The 16,099-nt window shown below is 45.3% G+C and overlaps 1 long non-coding RNA gene across 1 annotated transcript in view; it reads left to right on the top strand.

The window, feature by feature from the left end:
* The first annotated feature begins 3,734 nt into the window (after window positions 1-3,734).
* LOC146202998 (uncharacterized) overlaps window positions 3,735-16,099 on the top strand; it is a 115,234-nt gene continuing 102,869 nt past the window's right edge. The window contains exon 1 of the long non-coding RNA XR_014702328.1: window positions 3,735-4,009. This is a non-coding gene — a long non-coding RNA (uncharacterized LOC146202998). The remainder of the gene's footprint in view (window positions 4,010-16,099) is intronic.

Genomic DNA, 16,099 nt, shown 5'->3' with positions numbered 1-16,099 from the left:
AAGAGAATCGTTCGATTAGGACACGACGCTCAAAAAGATCGCGTCGACTGAGGCGCATGGCGATATTGCAGCACCTGCGGCCCGCTTTATTTCAGCGTGTTGCACGGCGCCTCAATGACAATGGTCCCTGTGTTGCTATCGACTCGCAGACAGGCATCGATCGGATGATTTTGCGGCGCTGACGATTGCACGGTTGGGAAGGGGCGGAACAGTCTCAAGTGCTCTTGATTTCCACTAGTGAAAGGCTGAGTGGATTCTTGCTTAGCAATAAGAATCTCGGATAAACCTCAGACAAAAGAGGACGCATCCTTACATTCACGGATATCACAATATGAGTTTGAGAAGAGATAAGGCATGGACTCCATCTGAATATTCACAGCCGAGGCATGTTGATTAACAGGTTGGTTGACTAATTTTAAGTAATTACCTACACTCGCGCCCATTTTGAATTATACAATTAAAGAAGCCCGCTGTACGTTGTATGTACGGGTCATACAGCGGTAGGTGACAAGAAAAGCTTGGATTGCCTGAGGTGCAGAAAAGCCTCCCGTAATGTTTTCGAGAAAAACACCGGGCTGAAAATACAAGACACAACCGAAAGAAAGAAAGAAAGAAAGAAAGAAAGAAAGAAAGAAAGAAAGAAAGAAAGAAAGAAAGAAAGAAAGAAAGAAAGAACAAGAAAGAAAGAAAGAAAGGAAGAAAGAAAGAAAGAAAGAAAGAAAGAAAGAAAGAAAGAAAGAAAGAAAGAAAGAAAGGAAGCCGCTTCCTGTGGTGGCGGTCGGTGAGGTAAGAAATGACATAAATGGGAGGTCGTGTCGGCGCCGCGCCTCTGTACAGTTCAACGTTTCACCAGGTCCTATTCTCCCCCCCATCTTATCACTACAATAATTAAAGCAAAGGCAGGCAAGAAAGCTGCGCAAAACAGCTCGCGGTTGCTGAGTGACCGGCTGTGGAGTGGCCCTATTCAATAATATCCCTCCCCCTCCCCCCCCCCCCCCTCCTCTCGCTTTCTCTTTCCCTCCAACGTCCGGTTGCGTCGGCGGCTGATAGTCAAGTGCCCTCTTCTTTTGCGTTTCACTTTATGCGTTGTTCTCCACTCTCACTGGCATAATCATTACTTTTATAACGTTCTTTGACACCTCATTGTATGTTGTTCCCCACTGTTCAGACACACCAAAGTGAAACAACCGATAAAGCGCTCTTTTTTATATGTTCATATGTTTGGTACGTAGCGCTGATAGTTCGGGGGCGTAAAACGAATAATCAGACGCCTCTGTCAGAAACACGCCACCTCGGTGATAGTGGACGCAAACAATAGAGCCCATCCGATCAGGCCATAGGCTTGAAGGCCGCGACAGAGAAGTCAAGGCGCGAGATGCGCTTCCGCTCACACTGGCGAGAGACCACGTGTGAGTCACAGTTTGCGCGCGTCTGCTGGCTGCTCAGAAATATGACGCTCACTTATTAGAAAAAAATTATATCATTGCGTTTTAAACTACAGCCGAGAACATGGAAACAAGATGAAAAAAAAAAAAAAACAAGCATTAATCGAGGCCATTGCTAACGCTAGTGACAACAAGCAAAGCTGCTGGACACACCGCGGCGGTCGTTTCTACGTCAAAGCTTCCAGTTCGTGCATCCAGTTTCGTCTAAATGCTCCAAAATACGCGAAGCACCAGCAGCTGACAAGTGATTATACGGCTACCATCGGGCACATGGCTCCCTGGAGAACAAGAACAAACTGAGGGGCATGAGGTAACAAGTTCGCGTTCAGGCAGTTGTTTTCGGCACTGTCAATTGCCCATATATTGTTGTGTTGCTAACTAGAGGTCCTGAAACGCATGTACTGAAACGCATGTCAGCGAACCTCTGACCACACTTCTATCTCAAATTTGGGTTGAAGCATCATTCAAAAGCGCTCTTCCATAAGAATGTTCTGTGGGAGTTCATTATTAGCGACGTTATAACCCAGCAATTAAGCAAAAACCATGCGATTTTTCTTTAAGAGAGCTTCAATCCAAAATGAAGCAGGTAAAATAAGATACAAAGGCATTGTCCTCGAAAAGAAAAGAAAACCAGAAACGTCCAAAATGGTCTTGTCTGTATCGGGCACGTTGGTAAGCGGTAGCTATCGTAAGGTGACGGTTTCCCCCAGTACAATGCTCTCGCAGGGTACACCAAGTCAATCACCCTTATTTAGAAGGCCCTCATCACACTTATATGGTTTCTAACTCTACTGAGTCGCGTGCTTTCCTTTTGACGAACCTAAATTTAAATCAAATACCGTTTTGTTCTACTCACGTACTGTTGGGAGGAAAAGTGCGAGCTTCGACTAATCTGCTCTAAGCTGCACATCAGGGCCGCTATCGAAACAGAAGGAGTTGGGCATGAGCATCACCCCACAAAGATGGATCAGTGGTTAGGGCACTCAGATACTGAACCTCGTACCTGGACTTGAAGCGTGCGCGGTGCGAGACGCGAGCAGCGCTAGTTCTGTCGTGGAGCGCCACATGAAGGTGCGCCAAAAGCATCTACTTTTCGACTCCTGGCGCAAGTTGGCGCGTGCGCATAGACGAAACGCAAGTCACCCGTGTGCAGTGCGACGTCAGTGCGCATTGAAGAACCCCTGGTGGTCGAAATCAATCCGAAGCTCTTCTATAAACCCATCCTGCTTTGAATCGTTAAACCCCATAAATCGAAACCATAATGCGAAAAGCAGAAGTAGAGTCCGTTTTCATTTGGTGGCGCGTCAATTTCGTCGTTTTTACCCGTCGTCGTGGTGCCTATCAAAAAGGCGAAATTTAATTTAATCGAAGACCGCATGATGTTGCATCCTTATTCAAGTTAGACTAGAAGGTATCGCTTGAAGAGCGAGTTTAAGTCGTCCTCAAAAAAAAAAAGAAGAGGCAAGAAGCACTGGGACGAAATGTTTCGCTTGTCGCCGTGTGCAAAGCAATAATGTATTAATCAGTGAATCGTAAAAATGTTATTTTTTTAATGCTAAAGCATTTCTTTTCTCATGTTCCTTATATATGGGCGACGCGCTGGAGCTCCCTGCACTCAGCCGCTTAGCCGTTGTCTGTGTGAGTACCTCTACGGTGTTGAAAGAAATTAAAATAAATATATCGCCGCGAGTCTATTTCCAATCCGCGGCGGCGTTAAATGAGCAGCTTCGCTGGGCACTACGCTGGGCAGTGAACTACGCCATCGCCGCAGCCGTTTTAACTGCCACTGGAACACATATACTTCGCATTTGGCCAATTAAGGTAAGTTGGTTGTCATTGTTTCGTACCTCCATACGTCCGGTGCTCAGTGAAAGCACGGCAATTATTTCAGAAAATCATAGGAATTATTCGCGAAAAATGGCTGAGGCTTAACCCTGCTAAACCCATTCAGAGGAAGCGAAAATGTTGCTTTGCTTTGGTTAGGCTTAGGTTTAGACATGGGCAGAACTGGTTTTTGCAGGGATTATATTGCCGAGTCGAGGACGCCATCAACTACAAGAGAGAACACGTGATACTTTATCAGCCCTAAAAGGTCAAATGTAAAGGGGTGGAACATTAGAGAGTTTTAGCACTGCGTACGTAAGCATACGCAGAACCCTGGCGTACGTAGGCGGCCTGCGTGCTGCTTACTGCGCATGCGTCATACGCATCACGATTCTTGCGTACTGCGTATACGTTGCTCGCGTACGCAGAAATCCCTACATCTGCGTACGTTCGCTGAACCGTCTGCGTGTTGCTCTCGCGTATGAGAAAGCTCGACAGACACGTTTGGCTATGTGGCCGCGCATGATATGCAGCAAACACGCAGCGCGTGTTCGTTTCTTTTCTTTTCATTGCAGGCGATTTGACGTTTCGCAAGAAGTAAATATTAATTCATTTGTTGCTCCGCAATAGAGGGCGCGGATTGCCTTATGCGACGCAAAAGTTGTCTATGAATGCGCTGCGCGAACGCTCCAACTTCTAGCTGGTGTATTTCGTCGCCAGGATCTCTGAAACTTGAAGCAGTAAGTACGAAGTTTTCCATGGGCTTCACACCTATAGACAAACGCAGTATTCAAGAATATGTGGAAGCGAAAGATTTCAAAGCCATTTTATGTCTTCACGGGGGCACCTATGATTTTGTTTTTGGTATAGAGCAACTACAAACATCCAAGAACAGATTGTGAAAATATGAAATGCCATTTCAAAGGCGGAGTATCTATATAACGCTGCGTGACTTATAGGGGTACGAGCTGGTAGGGATCTTAGAAAACATGTAAACACAACTTACCGCAATATCTTTCTTGTTTAGTACAGTACCAATGGAGGCTGCCTATCATTAAATGTTGGCGAGTACTTTGAATAAATGTGTGGCAAAGTATGCTGAGTCCTTCCGCGGGTAATCTATTTATAAACGGCTCTAAAATATGTGTTGTGAAGCCGCACATGCTGCACACACGCTCGCTATGCGCTGGGTGCTTCTCCCAATCGCAGAAGCTTCTCGTATACAGCTGCCGTATGTACTAAATTTTCTTAATACCTTTCATTCAAATTAAGCAGCTCATAGACAAAACTAGATTCAAAAGGCATTTCGGAGGGGAACGGTTGATTGTAGCAGACGGCGGCGCAGCCGACGCTCTATTCGATCGCAGACGACGCCGGCGACCGCGAATGACATTCGTGTGAGCAGACGGACTGTTGGTCGTCTGCTGTTGTGCAAGGTTCGTTTTTCGTGCCGAGCGATGACTGCTTTTAGCTTAATGGCTTGTATCATTTGAGCGGTCGCCTTTAAGAGGGAACGTTGAAACTTTCGGAAGAGCAGACAGCTAAATTTCAGGCGTATGCAGGTTTTTACAACGCAGATTCATCGAGGCGCGTTAAATATTGCTTGGCTCCAAAAAAGCTGTAGCATATTTTGTCATACTTTTTCTTCAAAACATTCGCTAACTTTTAACCATCTGCCGTGTTCATTGGGGCTGGCCTAAACCGGAAAATTATTTTGGTAAGTTTTTTTTGCCTATGGGCCATGGTGTCGACTTTTACGGTATGCGTTTCGTGGCATTTTAAATATACTCCGCCTCTCTAATGAGACTTCGTATAGCTTCGCAGTGTATTCTCCGAGGTTCATAGTTACTGTGCACTGAATGATGACATCATAGGCGCACTGTTAACTCGGAAAACTGCTTTGGCATATGACATTGTTTCTTTCGGAAAAACGGTTTGCTTCTTCGAATTTTAAATTTGCACGGGGTTGTATTGTTAATTTTCGTTTTCTACTACGTTTGCTGGGGGTAGTGCTCCGATTCGGTTAAAGTTATTAATTATATCCTCATCCTCTGTAACAACGACGAACCAAATCAGCACCTTTGCAGCATGGGTTCCATCTCTCGCCTGTCGGAAAAACAAAGAAGCGGGATTTCCTGCGCTGGAAAATTCAGTTCTTGAATGGCTGCGAGATGGCACTGCACAGGCTACTGCGCTTGCCGCGTTAGCTTTCAGACCCCTGCGTACGTATACGCTTCCGCCCTACTAAAAGTCTTTCTGTGGCATGTACGCGACCGTGGCGTAGCGTTCCGCAAAGTACGTGGGCTGTGCGTACGTAGCGCTCACTACGCAGTACTAAAACTCTCTATTATACGCTGTACCATGACTAATCTGTCACACTGCGACCGCTGGCGCTTTGGAGGTCAAGTGGCCTGACAGGTTGACGTTGGCTGATACATGACGTAGTGAAGCGCTTCAAAATAACAAGTGAGCGCCCGCATAACAAAGTAAGCGTGTAAAGATCGTTTGGAACGAGTCTGAGCAAGGTGGACGAATCGACATTGTCAGTGCTACGCCGACCAAAGCGCCCGTTTAGGCACTGTCTACCTTGACCATCGAACGCTGACGCCGCTATCCGACACCGCGCCCAGCCAAGGCTAAAACAAACTTTCTCATGGCCGTCGCCGCAGCAAGATCACATGAGGAGAGAGAGCGAGTTGTCTGATGTGTACAGCAGTGTGCGTGTGTGCGTGTGTGTGACTGGTGTACGCGTCGGTACCAGGGATTCGACCCGGTGGTAAGAACGGATGTGTGGGCGTGAAATGTGAATACCGAGAGAGTCAGTCGAAGCTGGACCGAGCGATAGAACGGACACGAATCGCAATAGCGGAGTTCGCACAGGCGCGTTCTTCTTGTGGACTGACATCCACCTAATTTCCTAATGCGACCTAAATAAATTAGTTCTCTTAATTTATTTGAGTGTCTGCTAACAACATAAACGTAAAAAGTTTCGGAAAACATGGTTGATGGGTCTCATATCTCAAAGAACACTGCAGCGGTTTTCAAATGTGCCAATGCTATAATTTTTAAGTAGATTATTTGTTGATCATGTCTGTGAAGTTATTTTTTTTTCGACTATGCATAAAACTACTGCGCAATAGCTGACTTAAAGCGGCCAATTCAAAGCGGAGAGCGAAACCTCGCTTCTCCGTCCGTCGTGACGTCACTTTGAGGAGCCGGAGGCATTCGGAGCCAACGGAGGGAGCTTTTGGCGGGAGCTGTTCCTCGTCTTGCGTGCTTTGCAGACGTACAAAACACGTCAACTTATGGCACATTCGGTTGGGGGGACGAGACCAGAGGCGCTGAGCAGTCAGTACAGAGCAGTGCAGGAGCACGCTGAGCAAGGGTGTAACTGTCCTCCCACGGGAACGCTCTCTGCGTGTCGAGAGCAGAGCGCCACGACCATGTGACCGCACACTTCTCAGCATTCTCCGCCTGCCCGCAGCTGCGGCAGTTGCAACCCGAGGAGAGGCCAACGCTCCGTGTAGAACCGCTTGTTCTGTATGCCTTTGTTCTCACAGCGCGGCGATCTGCCTCCTTTGGCCCTTTCGACGCCAGCAGCGACTCTCAAACATGCATACAGCACCTAAGCAATGCTTTCCGCTCGCCGAGCGCCGACGCTTTGAAACCGCCATTTTGAGCGTCGCCGACTCAAGAGAGAGAGTCGGTGACGCTTTTTTCGCAAAGCTCCACGCAACAGCTTCTGTGATAAACATCGGACAACTTATTAGCAGCACGTGCTGATCATCTTTGCAAGCGAGCAGACGATTAAGGCGAGCCCGCTGTTGTGTCGCAGCTAGATTGTGACGGCTTTGCGAGAGCCTTTCCAGCACAGCACATGCTTGATACGTTCGTGAAACCCCTACGGGAGCGTTATTAGAAGATAAGGCAGATACCGTTCAGCTGAGTATGGGCGCAATCAGGTATGGAGCGCACAGAGCGAGATTTCCTTCGATGCGTCCAAGCAAGCAATCTTCGAAGTTGCTCATATATATGACCTTGTGATTTTGCACCCATTTCTGCCTCGTCATTTCACATAGTCCTGTCTTGTTTGGAGATGCAAATTAAATTAAAAATGAAAATGACGGAAAGCACATTTCAGAACATGGTTTTCTCATGATGGTATGGGTGCGGAGGAGCTGCAGCTTGGCTTTCAACATACGTCAGACGTCAATTCACTAAACGTGTATTGTGACAGTACGATAAAAAGGAAAGCCTTTCAACGTCTGCTAATTGTCGTATGACTCAAGCAGAATACTGCGCGCATTTGACTTTGTCTACAATTGCCCCTTCAATGCCTCGCATGCAATGTAGAGCTCGGCAACCGCGCTTCGCTTATTGTTCATTTGTCGGGTGGCAGCTGTGTACTGCTTCACCCTTTCTATAAAGTTCTTCGTTTCCCCAAGGTACCACGACTGGCACTCAAAGCAGGATTTGGTACACCAAGCTTTGGGTTCATTTTTCAAAACAATGACCTTTCGGGCGGGGCGAGAGGCCTGAGACGGAGGTAGTCGGCTAGGGCATTGTTAGTTGCCCTTCCTTCTCAGGAATATGCTGGCCGAGGCTTCACTGAGGGCCATGTAGTTAATGCTAATAATGACGCACACTACTTTTCAAAATGCCTCACTGTAACCAAAGCAAGTTTTCATGCTAAATCTACGCTCCCCACAACGGAAGTGCTGCATTGTTTGTCGGCCTATCTGGTACGGATACATGCGGTAAAAATCCAGATGGTCATTCGAATGGAAATGGCGTGCCATAATGACATTCACAGAACCACAGAGAGCTGCGATCAGCACTCAGCGCAGCGAAGGAGCCGCATCGGCAGCTTCCCCGGTCCTCAGAATGTCGTCACACGACGGCTTGCCAAATCACAGGCAGCGGCGCGACTCGCGGTGTGCTCCGTCGCGTGGGCTGCACATTTCTGCTGAAAAAAAGAAAAAAAGAAAAAAGAAAGGACGAAGCTACTGCTGCTTTTTTGTGTCTATTTCGATCTGACATTCGAGTTCGCAGCATGAAAAAAATGTGGGTTTGCGCTGAAAGCCCAATTTTGGCAAAAAGTGCTGAAGTGTCCCTTTAAGGACGAGAACAGTCAGGCTAGAGAAACAAGGAGAATAGATTTAACTGATTACTTTTTTTTCCTTTGTACAGTTGTATCTATAGAGGATGCTTTGTTTCAGAGCACCTTATCAAACACAATGCCCATTTTGTTGCATGATCAGCGTTACTCAGTTTTTGCACAGCGCAGTAGAAAAGAACAATTGAATTGAAGCAAGTCTTTAGATTTCTGCAGAAAAAATAACAAAGAAAAGATAATACCTATCGCACTGCTGTGAAAAAACTTCGCTATAGTTTGACAGGATTTCTTAAAGTGAAAGCTGCGTTGTGAGTAATGTATATATGGGTCCCGTACACTGTTGAAAAGCAAGGTGAACCAGTTCACCATCCATTCAACCCTGACAGCAAAGAACAGCAAAGAGAGCAGCAAAGAACAGAAAGCATTGAATTCGTGTACTACCAGGTCAGAATCAGACATCACCACATACGTACGCCATTCTTCGTACCCCTTGAAAAATATTCACTGCTTGTGAACCTCGAAACACGAATCTGAGGCTATAAATATAGTTACTATAACTGTAGTAACTATAGTTACTCTCTACAGCCGACCGTAAAAAGGTAAAAATTGAGCTTTATCTATGAGGGGTGTGCCTTATTCCCGCCTGATAGTAAATACGTGAACATGTTTGTATATAAAGCTGTGAAGCAGTGCTTTGTGCAGCAAAAGATGCCCAATTTTAAGGGATATATATATATATATAAATATATATATATATATATATATATATATATATATATATATATATATATATATATATTTGTTTCCCCCGACACTTTATACGAACTAGAAAGGTGCAAGAGCCGGGGCGGCTGCGCTAAGATTTCACTCTATTATTACTTCTTTTTTTGTAGCACATCGCTTCAGAGCTCTACACAAGCCTACTGCTATTCCACTGACGTTAAGGCAAGCATTCCTACAGGTAAACGGGAGGATTACGCTATCCTAGTGCAAAGTAAAAGCGTCGAGGCAGTGAGACTTGAATATACGGAACTGCAGAGCGACTCTTGGGCATAAGTCAGAACCAAAAAATAGCACTGGATTTGAGACGGCATGTTAAGGCGGCGCAGGCCTGTATGGCTCTCCTCCTTACCTCAGTGTCGCCTCTGGGACTTAACTTGCTCGCTTATCGGCCAACGCTGCATGCCATGGCCGACCTTAATATATGCTACGATTGCAGGCATCTCCGGACACATAAAATGATGGCTTATTCGTTCTCCTAGCTGTCGGTATACAACATACGATAACTGTACGCCTATCACTTCCGCCTCTACTGTCGCCTCTCTTATACACTTCAACGCAATGGCAATCAGGTCCCATTCGGCGCTAATGTGCTGTCGACGCTATGTCGAGAAAATCTTGATTGGTTGACAGGGGTGGGAGTAAGAGCCAAGCAATTTCGCTTAAAAGAACAAAAAATTCTTAGGACGAATACGACACTCTCTAATTTTAGCGCAGATATTTAAGCGTATATTTGCGACATATTGTTGAAAATAATTTGAGAGATGCGTGCATGTATGTGCAGGTACCCCCCTCCCGAACTCAAGTTACCGACATTCAAGTGGAAATTAAGAAGAAGAAATGGGCATGGGCGGGGCATGTAGTGCGAAGAGAGGACAACCGATGGTCGCTTAAGGGTAACAAACTGGATTCCAAGGGAAGGAAAGCGTAGCAGAGGGCGGCGGAAAATTAGGTGGGCGGATGAGATTAAGAAGTTCGCAGGGGTCAAGTGGATGCAGCTAGCACAGAACCGGGTTAAGTGGAGAAATGCGGGAGAGGCCTTCGCCCTGCAGTGGGTATAGTCAGGCTGATGATGATAATGATAATGATTTTATTTCTCACGAGCCAAAGAGTCTCAGAAGAGGTGAAAGAAGAGCCACAGCAAGCAAGCTGAAGCAAGCGGCACAGAGTTCGTGGCTCTTCTTCTGAGAAATTCTCTTTGCTTCGTGACTCTCTCATGGATCTGTTACACCGGCAATGGCACCATCGGGGACGCGGCGCTGAACGGGCGAATAAGAGCTGCGCTCTAAAACTGAAGCAAACACTAAGATCCCTTGGGTCACGAGCCGGTTACGCTTCGTTCGCCGCCAAAGAACGCGACCGTGTAACTCTGCGGTGAACTTAAGTGTTCCCAAATTTATTTATGTTTCTCCCAGCCCTGCTCATATATCAATAGCCCCCCCCCCCCTTTTTTTTTTCTCCTTTTCGTTTTTCCTTTTTTTCTTTACAAGCAGCAATCAGACGTTTTCTTTCTCCCAGTCGTGTTTTGAACTCATGATTCGCTTTTTGAATGCACTTTCCGCAGGTTGGACATCGTACCTTGGGCAAGTCTTTTAATGGCGCGATCATACTCTGGGCACTCAGTCGCCTTCGTTTTTTGCCCTGGTTGCCCCAACAAGTTTTTGCTGAGGGCCTTCTGTCATCATTACCCCCGTGCTATGAAATTTTTCCGCACCTATAGTTTTTCATTATTTCAATTGGCGTTCCCTTTAAATTTTCTCTTTTGGGCAGTTTCAGGCCGTCATCTCTATATTTGATTAGCTGAAGTCTGTGATAACTCCTGCAGTGGCGGGCCTCCTGCACTTTTATTCTTTACATTTTCTTTTGTTCTCTAATAGGGGCTGTCATATAAAAATTGGTGGAGCCGTATGGTGGCCACCAGTTAAGTTCTTTATTGGGTGAAATTAAGCGTCGCATCTGCCTGACCGAGTTCTTCCCTTGACGGGGACATTGCAAATCACGGTATCTGCATTGACAATGGCTGCTGGCACGCCAAGTGGCACTAGACAATCACTGCTTCCACGCACGGAAACACATCACACTCGCGTGACCTAAGTATTATGGACGCCGTCATAAGCTAAGCAAAATGAAAAAAATATGCACAACAGCAAATGAAACATTTATAATACTAATTTCTAGCTCACATTTTTGGCTGAAGAAGGGTTATTGCTTATGTTCTTGATAATTTTAGCTTACGTAGGCATCGGCAGCCTCGGTGTAGTCGGCGAACTTCGGCGTTTGGCGCGTTGGTCGCGCTGACGAGCGCCAAGTTTGGGATGGACCAACACCACCTACACAAACATGCAGCTCTGCATTGCGCGCAGAATAACGGAGTTTGGACGCGCTTGATTGTGACACACAGCTGCAGAGAAAGCGCGTAGTGCAATTTCTGGCTTCACACGAGGCTTCGGGGCTTCGACTGTGCATTGTGCTTGGTAATCCTATGACGCTTCACTCTATTGTATATGCATGGATATTTGGCTCCCCCCGAGCTGCTTATCTCGTTGTTTTTGCGGGAGGTATTCCGATTCAAATACGAAACACCTGCAGTTACTGCAATGTTCTGTTCCATTGCTCTATATGGCTGTTCATACCAGGGAAGCCACTACATTTATCTCCGAAATTTTTTTGCGGCCAGCTGGGCTACGCGTCCGCAATTGATATGAACCGGTCTATATGAGAGCTTCAGCGTTGCAATAACGACATGCAGTAGCGCGAAAGACAACATATCCTTTAAGGAATACGATGCACTCAATCTTCTACCCTCGATCGTTCTTCCAGAGACAGGAAATAGAGGTTTATGGGCAGATATCGCGCGTCAGAAACGAACTGCAGTCAGGAACAGCTGGTGCTTATTATTCCAGGTGGCTTTTGGTGGTACTTTAAAAGTTCAAAGCGTACTTTATTTCTCTCAGAGAGAAAAAGGCCCCCGGGCAAAAAGCTACTTACAAAGTAGCTTGACTGGGCCCGGAGCCTTCTTCAGGGCAACATACAGCATCATAGGTGTTGACGGAACATAAATAAATAAGAGACTTCATGGTCAATAAATACAAAAATATAAACACGTGAACAATTTTCACCAACAGAAAGAATTTGAAAGTGGGAACAATGGAACAAGTAATAAAAAAAAGAAGCAGATACAGACAGGCAAATATCAAATATAAAAATCCAGAACACACTACCACTCTGAAACTAAACAGTATATATATGTGTGTGTGTGTGTGTGTGTGTGTGTGTGTGTGTGTGTGTGTGTGTGTGTGTGTGTGTGTGTGTGTGTGTGTGTGTGTGTGTGTGTGTGTGTGTGTGTGTGTGTGTGTGTGTGTGTGCGTGCGTGAGTGCGTGCGTGCGTGCGTGCGTGCGTGCGTGTGTGTGTGTGTGTGTGTGTGTGTGTGTGTGTGTGTGTGTGTGTGTGTGTGTGTGTGTGTGTGTGTGTGTGTGTGTGTGTGTGTGTGTGTGTGTGTGTGTGTGTGTGTGTGTGTGAAACTGGAAAATTATCAGTTTTGCTTTTGGAATCATGCAATTACAAAATCCATTTGGAATATGCACCAGGTAAAAATTTGGAGAGGGACCAGTCTCATAAACCCATGCCACTTTCTGCATAAATTGCTTGCAAATGGTTTCATGTAATGAAAATCACATATGCTTTCATGCAAGTGAAAACAAATAGAACATTTAAATTAAGTTATAAGAGCCTTACGCGTATCTTTTTGCTTAGATAATGGTTGTGACCCAGATCCACAGGACACCGCAGGTCTGAGGTCTCTAGCGCAGCAGAGTTCTCCTCAATTGTGTCTCTTTTTCGCCGATCCGTCACCATGGGCCATGCTTTCCAGTGTAATTAGGAGTAATTAGGAGGGCCCAGGTCGGGCTTTGGGACTCAATCTGTGGCTCAAGCAGTGCCATCAGTTGCTCACACTTCTGTGCTTCAAAGATTGCTTTCTCTTTTCCATGCGTTCCTTGTCACAGCAGACATCACGCTAAAAGACCATGAAACAAAGGTGATAAAGAAGAGTGCTATGATATTGAGCAGAGTCGACAAAAGTTGAAACACCGTTTTACAGATAAATTATAACCAAAATTTAATGGCCCGTTAATTAGGTTACATAAGCCCATTAATTTATTTTCAAGCTTTATGTATGAGAAGTGCTAAGAGGTCTGTCACGGCCGCTGGATGAAAGCACACTTGGCATCAATCGACCATGGTTGTATTATCCGAGATCAATGGGACGCAAAAAAAAAAAAAATTCAACTAGGAATATTTTGGCTGAACTAGTGAGACTAACGCTGTGGTCCTATTTCACTCCAAAAGCTGTTATATTGCTCATGTCAAAACCTATGGCAGAAATGCAGAATTTTGAGTCTGAGGTTTCTTTGTTGAACCTATTTTAGGCTGTAAGAGAAACGTACGTGAGGCTCCTCGAAGAACATCAACATTCTAGAAATGTTTGAACTTCTCAGTGAGTGGCGCTTGGTTACATATAACCTACCGCATATATTTGCAGCAGTGACTAAGAATTTGGTGAAAGCTATGAACTCGTGAGTAATAAAGCCTGGAAGTAAAAGCTCCACTCTTCCACGCTCTGTGAATGTCTGTGTACAATGAAAATAGTAGAAGTTGATTCTTGTAGTACTGGTAGTAGTAGCAAGGTATTTTATACTCTCTACAATATAGTATTGTCGTGCATGGATGAAGGAAACACCTTTCCTTCCTCCTTGTTGTCATGCGTCTTTCATTATTTTCTTTTTTATTTTATGGTGACTCTATACCAACGCTGTGACTTCTTGTCGCAATCTTATTCTGAGCGAAAAGGGACGATATGTATCGGCGCTTGTGCGCCGCTCTCTACTGGAGGGCGCCATGGAACGAGTCGAATTTGCGGGATGCATGGTGGCGGGGCATTAAAATTTTGCTGCAGCTGTTGCGTCACAGCTAATTAGGCGTTGCTGACCGGAAGTTCTGAGATTGTGCCATTGAAAGGACAGAATTACACACTACTGCTGAGGGATAAAATTATTCACGGCTACTTAGGCAGGAAAGAATACTCCCTTGAATAATTTCCATTGCATCCATGCTCACGATTTTAGAGACAATGGGGAGAAATAGATTGGTTCGTGGGGTTTACGTCCCAAAGCGACTCAGGCTATGAGAGACGCCGTAGTGTAGGGCTTCCGAAGTTACGACCACCTGGGGTTCTTTAACGTGCACTGACATCGCACAGCACACGGACGCCTTGCTTTTTACCTTGGTCGAAAAGCGGCCGCCGAGGCCGGGATTCCATCCTGTACCCTTGGGAACAGTAGCCGAGCTCCGTAACCACTGCGCCACCACGGCGGGGTGGGGAGAAAGAAGTCAGCGTGTATCGCAGGGCACGAAGTTGTAATCTCGAATAGACCACTCTCACCAAAACGTGACTGTTATAAGTTAGGAAAGACCGAAAAGCGAAATATACGTGTTGACATTGCTTACTGATTTCACGAGTGAAATGCGTGCGTCTGCGCAGATTTTTATTCGCCGATCCCTAATGACACCACCATTTAATTCAACATGGTGGCAACTTGTTCTTTTCGATGAATGCGTCCCGAGTTTCGAGTTGGCTGGTGGGAAGGATTTTAAATCCGAATTTCACGGGAATAATTATGCGCCTTATGCTGCCAGGCACTTTTTTTTTTTTTTAGTGAGATCAATACGGTGAGTGGAGTTGGCCATAATACTAATTTAAGGAACTATCTGTACTACGTTTGTATTACAGTAAAAGCGTTACACCCTGATTACAGCGATGACCACAATCTATTTTTGTGACACATTTTGTCTTTACTTTACTCTTCTGTGTATTCCTACTCGGATCTTCCTTCTCATTCTCTACAAATATATCAGGTATATCAGATATATCAGGCCGGTTTGCCCGCTAATGACCTCTACTCGTTCATCAAAAATACTTTCGGTCCTCTCGCTCGACGCACATGCGACAAGCGTAAAGCTCGTGGGCTCGTGGTAGCGCTGTGCAGTATTCAAAACAGTTCAAAAGTCGTGTGCCTCGACTCTGCTATAAAACAACGCTTCCTCGCTTTGTTTTCGCATTGCACCCGGTGACAAATTGCCTTACTATGGGCGTCTAAATTGCCTTGCTGCCAAGCTTAGATAAATTTTGTTGGTACTTCAGTGCTTTAAATTGCAGTGGTGGGTAAACCGGCCTAATAAATTGAAGTATCGATCTTTCTTATTTCGCCTTTCTTTAACCTTAGTTCTTGCCTGGTTCTTTGCCAATCTAAGCTTCCAGAGTTCTAAATCATATTTTGATTTATCTTCTGGTTCGTGCAATTTCTTTCATTTTTTACGCATCTTTCTTTATCGTTTCTACATTTGATGCGTTAATATTGCCTTCACATACCTTGAAGCCCAGAGTTACAGGAAGGCTGACCGTGTCCGCCATGGTATATGGATACATATAATTATAGTCTGTAAGAACACCTTCTATGCTTATACTTACTCATTTCACACATATATCGTCACCTTTTATGCTTATACTTACTCACACCAAAGTGGATCAGGAAATCTTGTTTTTCACTCAGAAACTGTTTACTTTCCATAAATTTCCAAAATTACTTGTTTAATATACCCCCATTCACTTACGCAGTGTTTGTTACTGGCGGACAACAAGTGGCGCTAATTGGCAGAGAAATAGGGAAGCTGCGCGTATTATTTACAAAAAAAAAAGAAAAAAAAAACCATGAAACATATTGTTCAACGAGACCGCCCCAATGCCCCTCCCCTTTTCCCCAGTACAAACCAGGCCCTGTGACAGTCTGCAGGTTATTGGAAATTGGCTTCCATGAGAAACTGAAAGGGCTTCGCTTTTATTTTCTAATCGCCGTGTTTTTCTTTGAGCGTTATGCA

This window comes from Amblyomma maculatum, chromosome 1 (assembly GCF_055883805.1).
Source record: "Amblyomma maculatum isolate TAMU_Amacu chromosome 1, ASM5588380v1, whole genome shotgun sequence".
Classification (NCBI taxonomy): Eukaryota; Metazoa; Arthropoda; class Arachnida; order Ixodida; family Ixodidae; genus Amblyomma; species Amblyomma maculatum.
This window is presented reverse-complemented; position numbering and strand designations above follow the sequence as displayed.